The 7,817-nt window shown below is 37.7% G+C and overlaps 1 pseudogene; it reads right to left on the reverse strand.

Moving 5' to 3' along the window:
- Positions 1 to 6,125: 6,125 nt before the first annotated feature.
- LOC102856340 lies at positions 6,126 to 7,606 on the reverse strand (annotated as a pseudogene).
- Positions 7,607 to 7,817: the final 211 nt, after the last annotated feature.

Consider the following 7,817-nt stretch of genomic DNA (forward strand, 5'->3'; position numbering starts at 1 on the left):
ACTTCCTTTTCCTGACACAGACCCTAAACTGGCCCCAATAATTTTGGCCATTCTCTGGTCTTTTCGCTTCCCTCTAGATCCCAGTTGTTAAAAGAGGGAAAAATTTAAACAAATGTATAACAAATAATTTTGAACATTATAATTTTTTAAGCTTAAGGCTAGAAATATTAAACAATATCATCATTTCCAATCCAGAGATACATGTTCCAGTGCAGTTCCTATTTTCCATAAATGGTTTTGGTTAAATTTTTTTAAGGTTTTTTTTTTAATTATTATTTGTATATATACTGTCAAATCTGATCTGACTGGTACAGGAGGAGATAGTCCTTCCTTCTACAGCAGAGCATCTGGTGGATTTAATCCACGTCCCTCTGGAATTGCAGTGGAGCTTCTTTCCACTAGGCCACCAGAGCTCGCCAAACCTGTTTGTTTTAACAGTCCATGGTATATTCAATACTCTTCTCTAGCTCCACAGCGCAAATACATCATTTCTCCTTCTATCATCCCTAGTCATTGTCCAGCTTTCTGCCACATAGCAAGCAATTGCAAAGACTATGGCCTATATAAGGTGTACCATAGTCTCCAGACTGGCATCATTTCTCTTCAGTACTCATTCATCTTTTAATTTCCTGGCTGCTGGTACCAAGAGTTTTGATTGTGGAGCCAAGTCAAACGAAGCCATTCATAATCTCAATCTCTTCACCAACACTCATGATGCTGCCAGTGGTGAGAATACCTGTGTTACCTGTTAGATATTTAAAAAGAGGGCAAGGAGGGAGAGAAACAAAGAAAGGAATTGGTCCCAAGAAGCGAACAGGCCTATATTGAGCGTTCTGAGAGGGACGCCAAGTGAACCAGCCGCATGGCATGCAGACAGGATTCAAATGGCGCTCAGGCAGTTTGGGGGTGGGGGGACGCAGTTCCTTTTTATAGGGATCTTGGGGAGGACTCAAATGGTCCTTCTCAGAATTTGGCGTGTTAATTTAGTTCGGTTTTAGCCTTTTTGTTTGTTTGTTTTGTTTTGTTTTCTTAAGCTCAGACTCTTATCAGGATCCATTATCTAGTCTGGTCCTTGATGACCAGCGCAGGTCTTATTAAATTTCTCAGGAAGTGATCAAGCTTGGGAATGGTGGGGCAACTGCCATATTCTCCCCTCATTCCAGACCCTAAAGGAATATAATGGATAGGGGTGAAGTTATCTCTGGCTGCTTCCTGCTGAGTTGGGGCAATGTTGGAAGCTGATGTTGGTTTCCTGTAAGATTTGAAGGAGGAGCATCACTTTCACGTGTTCTTGAGCAGTTGCTCAAGGAGATGGCAGTGAGGCAGTTTATTAAAAATTGCTGAAAGAGATTTTTGAAACAGGGAGCAAGAGTTATTAAGAAAATTACTAAAAAGGGGTAGTGAAAGGGGAATTCCTGGTCTCACACGGAAATATTTTGAGTTGCAAGATCGTCTAGTGGCCTATGGAGAGTTTTAAGATATACTGGAATTTTTCTAAGGAGACTCCCAAGCCTGCAGTGCCTGTGGACACTCGCGTTATTTTTCCTAGGCCAGACACTTAAGGGAGTTGCCCCAGAATGGCCTGTTTGTGTCTAAGGTTCTGGGTTAGGGGAATAGGTATTAATTCAGAGTTGGTCATGAATGAAACAGGGTGAAGTAGATAGGCTAGTGTGCATATTCCTGTCCAATAGGTTGGCAGGCGGGAGTAGATGCTATTTCCACAGGAGAAGAAGAGACTGTTTCTTGCTTTCAGGCATCTTTAGAAGTTGACTTTGAAAAGAAGCTGAATCTGGTCTGCTTTGATGTTCTGTTCATATGACCTGAAAAAATGCAACTAATATGCTGGAGTTAGGGGTTGAAGAGATATATTTTTGGTGGAAAGTATTGGTTTCTTTAAGGTCATGTGGGGAGGGGTGGTTTGTGATATAGGTATATAAGGCCTGATGATTGGGTGTGGGAGACAGTTTTGGGGAAAGGATTTGATGGCTTTTTTTGAAAATATGTAATGTTTGAAGGCCATATCTGGAGCATTTGATTGAGAGGGCTTCCAGTAAAGAAATAGGCCCTGTTTTGTATGCAGAGTGAAATAGGACAGCTCTGGTTGAGGTCTAGTTTTGAATCGGGCCAAGAGTGATAATCTATTCTGCAGTGGGTAGTTCAGTGCATAGTTTTCAGGACGACAGCTATGGGTTCACTTGGAAAAGCACTGAGGCAGAGCTATTAGTGATAAGAAGGATAGGTTCAGAGAGAACTTTTAGTGATCATTACGGAAAAGATGATGAGGAGCAGAGATCTTATATTTATTTAGAGAAGGAAGAGTAAGCAGAAAGTATAGAAAGATAAAGTCTTAGAGGGACTCCTGTAGCCAGATATCAGTAGTATAGGAGAGCAACTGACCTACAGTAAGTGGGGGTTTTCTAGGAATAAGTTCTGAGATCCAGTTAGTAATGAAAAGGGTGAAAGACAGACTGGAGAAGCTTAGCAGAGAGTACTAGAGGAATATCTATCTGTGCTTTATTGACTATGTAATGGCTTTTGACTGTGTGGATTAAAACAAGCTGTGGCTGACTCTGAGAAGAATGGGGAGCCCAGAAAATTTGATTGTGTTTATGCAAAACCTATATTAGAACCAAGAGGCAGTCGCCATAACGGAGTATTAGGATAATTTTTTATTAGACTGAGTTTTGTTAGAACAATTTAGCTAATTATATTAACTCAATTCCAGTGTTTCTAGGTTAGTTTACTTAAAGGCAAATAAAGGATGAGAGTCAGGGTGGAGAGATAAAGAATATATTATTTAAGTTTAATACTAAAAAATAGAATTTGGAGGTACTTGACTTATTAAAGTGTAGGGATTGGGTAAAGCTGCATGTAGAAGAGGTATATTTTTTTTCCATCATAATTATTGCTTTATTTGAACCCCTTGTTGCAGGTACAATGTCAATTCATATTATTGAATGTCTTCATTTGAACCCTTTGTTTCAGGTACAATGTCAATTCATATTATTGAATGTCTTCCTCTTTTTAAAAAATTTTATTAATTTTAATGAACATTTACAGAGATTTTGACGTTCCATTCATTCATTGTTGCTCTTTTCTCCCTGCCCATGCCTCCCCCCCAGTTTTCTCTTCTCTTTGAGAAGTAAAAGAAAAATTCTTTCATTGGTATACAATGCCCCCACACACCCCTCCCCCCCACTATCCTGAGTACACTCCACTATGCAACCTTAATTCTGGATACTTGTGATAACCATAATACCCTAACATGTATCACTTTTAAATTATTCTCTCCCTCATCTGTTTGAATGCAACATACATAATTTATCCAGTTTTGCTATCTTACCCCAACCCTAATGTCAGTCCCATTCTACAACAGTGGCACCATGCAGTATTTGTCCTTTTGTGACTGAGATATTTCGCTCAGCATAATGTCCTCCAGGGTCACCCATTTTGAATAATATTGCATGAGTTCCTTATTTTTCAATGCAGCATAATATTCCATTGTGTGAATATACCACAGCTTCTCTAGCTATTCATTTGTTGATGGGCACTTGGGTTGTTTCCAACTCCTTGCTATTGTGAACAGAGCTGTGATAAACATGGGTATGAATAGAAGAGGTATATTTTTATTGATAGGTTTTAAGTTTTGGATTAATTTTTATTTATTATTTGGCTTTTGAGCTGGTAAAATGGGAGTATTATAAGGAGATGGTATATTTATATAATGGGCTTTTACATAAAACCTATAGAATGGGGGACTTGGAAGTTATTTATTATGCTAAGTGAAATATTCTAGTTACACAAGAACAAATTCTACATAATATTACTGTAATAAAGCAGTTCTGCAGTGGAGGTTTGAAGGAGAACAGGACAAGAGTGGATAGACAATGACTATTACATTGGAACAGATAAAGGAAAGAACTGTTTAAAAGAAATAGAGGACTAGGCACTGTAGGTAGGAATTAACAGCTGAGAATAAGAGGCTATAAAGATGAAAAGAACCTGGAGTTTCACATCAAGGTTTTTTCTATTTTGAAATCTACTTGAACAAAACAAGATATTTACTTGATATATCCAAGAAAATTTGACTGTTCATGAAGCTAAAAACAGAATCATATACGTGAAGGGCTGCAATAGTGAGTTGGCAAAGGCAAAGAAGGTTACTAAAAATCTTAAAACAAAATTACTTGTACAGTGTCGAGAAGAAAGTAAATTCTTTTTACCAGCAATGTCCATGCATACTCAAAGCTCTTCCAGGCTTATGGGGGATGCAGTCCTGGTCACTCAACACTTTTGAGGAGGCTAGGGCCCCATTAGTCTAATTGCTCTTTTGCTACCAAGACTGGCTTGGGGCATCGCTGAGCCAAGTGTTTATGAGAACTGCATCGAAAGCAAGTGGCAAAAGGCTTTCCTTCTGCCCCTTCACTTTCTTGCTGCAGTATCTTTTGATATCTGTGGCTTGTGTAACCATGACAAGGCTTTCCATACTGGAAGGCCTTAAAATTGGAGGTTTTAGACATGTTTGCTGGATTTAAAGGTTTTAATTAAATATTCTGCTCTAGCAGTTTTAAGAAATTTAGATTTTAGTTAGTCCTTCTTTTCCTCTTTCAAGTTGCCATTGTTAAGTACTGAAATAGCAACGGCTAAAAATTAGTTTGAGTTACTTTGGTGGTTTAAAGGACTTTTCTGGCGTTTTCTTTTAATAGTAGGGGCAGAATGATAGAATGAGAATTTTATTTTTCTTTTTTTAAGAAGACTTAGGGTTTAAGTTAGTGAATTTTAAAAGTTTCAGGGTTCTTATTATTATCAGGTATTATTTGTGTTAATTTAGAGCAATTTACTGATTCTACCTGAATATTACTTATTTTAATGAGATAATTTTGTATATAATTTCTAGCAGATACATATATATTTTAATCCATTTTTTAATTTTAATTGATAAATTTAAAATATATATTGAATTCATGATCTTTAAACTATTGTGATTTTTTATTAAATTTTATTAATTTTAATGAACATTTACAGAGATTTTGAGTTTCCATTGATTCATTGTTGCAAAAACTATTGCTATATTAAACTTAAGACAAAAAAGGAAAAGATAAATATGGGAAAATGTTTCAGTTTTGAACTCTGGCTGGAAATCTAAAGTGGGTAGAAAATATTTTTAAGGAAAATTAAATTCTTAAACTTGTTTTAATAAAAACAAAAACCTTTTAAAATTCTTTTTCCTTTTTACTGAGTGGAAGCATTAGGAAATTTTGGTCTTACTTTTCAGTGATGATTTATAGCAAAGTGTTAATACATGTGCAATCTTTAAATGTGATACAGGTACAATATCAGATATAATGCAAATTGTACTCAGACACAGTACATGTTCTACTCCTTAAATACAATGCAGTTTCTATTCATACAATCAGATCAGATACTGGCAGGTATTAAAATGCTACAAACAACAAAGAATGGAAGAGCTTTTACCTCCATTCCTGCAGTTTTCTGTCTAAAGTATAATAGAAACGAACACAGGCACAATTGTGCAACAGATACAGACTTAGGTATATAACCAGAAAATAAACACTTTAGTGAAACAGAGAGTGAGTTTAAAAAAAAAAAAACAGAAGAAATTATCAGGTTGGGCCAGGGAGAGGTTGGAGGGAGGATAAAGAGAGTGGAGCTTTGAGTTAGGTGGATGGGAAAGGACCTCCTGTGGTGAGACTACATTTACATATGGAAAGGGTGGAAGAAACTGAGTGGGAGGAGGTGCTGGGAGGAGGTGCTGAAGGATCCCGGAGCAAAGGAGAGGGAGTTTTTATGGAAAGGGGGGAGGGTTTAACCAAAAGTTAAAAGAACTTACAAAGTAAGGCAGGTGTTTGTTGTTTGTTTGTTTGCTTGTTTGTTTTTTAAGATTTAACAAGTTTTTCATTTAATAAGTCTGAATTCATTTTTACCACATGGTATTATACACAGTCATCTTCTGAAACATTTCTTTTTAACAGTTCTTAGTTTTAAAAAAGTCATAGATACGGTGAGATTTGTATAAATTGGTGGATAGTTAGTTCCTCTGTTCTGACTTATAAACCTCAACTTCACTGCAGAATAAACAATGTAGAGAAAGCAAGCATAATCGGTCACTCGTATAGAACAATATTGTTTCTACAGTTTGAAGCTTTCTGAATGGACAGGTTCAGGCCTGAAGCAACTGTAAGAAGATTACTTAGTGAATAGACTATATGGAAATTGTATAATATGTTATTAATTATTAACTTCAATCATTAAGAGCTTAACCAGTACTATCTTACTAATTACTATTCAAAATGGAAAACCTGTTTTTTAATCCCCACAAGGTGGGATGAGGATGTACCATGCCACCTTGAATTTAGGAGTGTCAATACTTATTTCAAAAGAAACTTTGGCTTTAGGAAAGTCACGAACATTTAAAAGAATGGCTTTAATTATCATTTTAAGTATCTGATAAGGGGAATGTGTGCTTTAATTAAATATATATCATGCCAGTGAGGCTGGCAAGGTTCAAAGTCACTCCTAATGTTGATAGCAATCAAAACTAGTTTGTACATGAAAATACAATGAGGGGGGGAAAGAACATAATAAAGCAATCCCTTTAAAACAAATGACAAACAATGCCCACAGTATGCATTTTAGGACAACATGGACAGATGCAGAGCACCCTAGGGCTCTCTTATGTCCTGAAGAAAACGAGCATTTACATTATTCATGGGCTGTACTGAATTAAAAAGATCAACTGCATAGTCACCCCGAGACAGGGTAAACTGTCCTGGGGAGCTTTAACACCATCATTAAAGTGGTTTCCAGAGGAATGAAGAATGAAAAACAGAACAGGTGTCCTGGGAAGAGCTCTCTCATCTGCTGTTACAACCAGCAAACATTATTCAGTAAAAAAAAAAAGGGGGGGGGGCCACGCACGTGAACACAGGGCTATCTGAGCAAGCTGACCAGGACACATTACAGTTTTAAAAATGAAACGTTATGTACTGTATGTTACAAGTCCCAACTATGCGGTGTCAAAATGACATCTATTTCTTTGCTTGCTTTGTAATCATACCCCTTGGTGGCGTTACAGGTCTAGTGGTGTTCGGATTCTTTTTCTCTGCAGGCTTTAAAATCTGGAAAGAGCACATGTCTCATCCACACTCATCATGGCCCCTGCATTGTCGAACTCTCCACAATAACTGGGCGCAGAAAACTGCGTGACCAACTGCCTCTTCGCAAAAAAATTCATATCCGTCTTCAACCACCTGATGGGCTCTACATATAAGATCCAAATCATGCTTATGGAGAAATTTTGCAACCACTTCAGCACCAAATGTGAAGGACACTCCTCTGTCATTTTCACCCCAGCCTAAGGCATCTTTATGGGGTCAGACCACAAGAGATCACAAAAAAGACCTTGATCTGGGAAATCATTTGGTCGCATAGTTCACCGAATCTGCTCCATAGATTGGAGATCTGGTGATAAACCTCCATGACAGAATATCTTCTCATCCACAATGGCAACTATCAGAAAACAGTCAAAGCAGTCTGTGAACGTTTTCCAGAGCTTAATGTTGTACCTTCTTTTACATTCATCATGTTGTTGTTGTGATGTGCCATCGAGTTGTTTCCGACTCATAGCGACCCTATGCACAACAGCTCTAAACCCTGCTCTATCCTGCGCTAACCGCGCACTGCCTCTGACACACCCATCCCGATTACCCCAGTCACTGAATCAATCCATCTCATAGAGGGTCTTCCCCTCCTGCGCTGTCCCTCCAACCTCCCAAGCATGATGTCCCTCTCCAAGG

Source organism: Elephantulus edwardii, unplaced genomic scaffold (assembly GCF_000299155.1).
Source record: "Elephantulus edwardii isolate Elephantulus edwardi_28Jun2011 unplaced genomic scaffold, EleEdw1.0 scaffold00102, whole genome shotgun sequence".
NCBI classification, from domain to species: domain Eukaryota; kingdom Metazoa; phylum Chordata; class Mammalia; order Macroscelidea; family Macroscelididae; genus Elephantulus; species Elephantulus edwardii.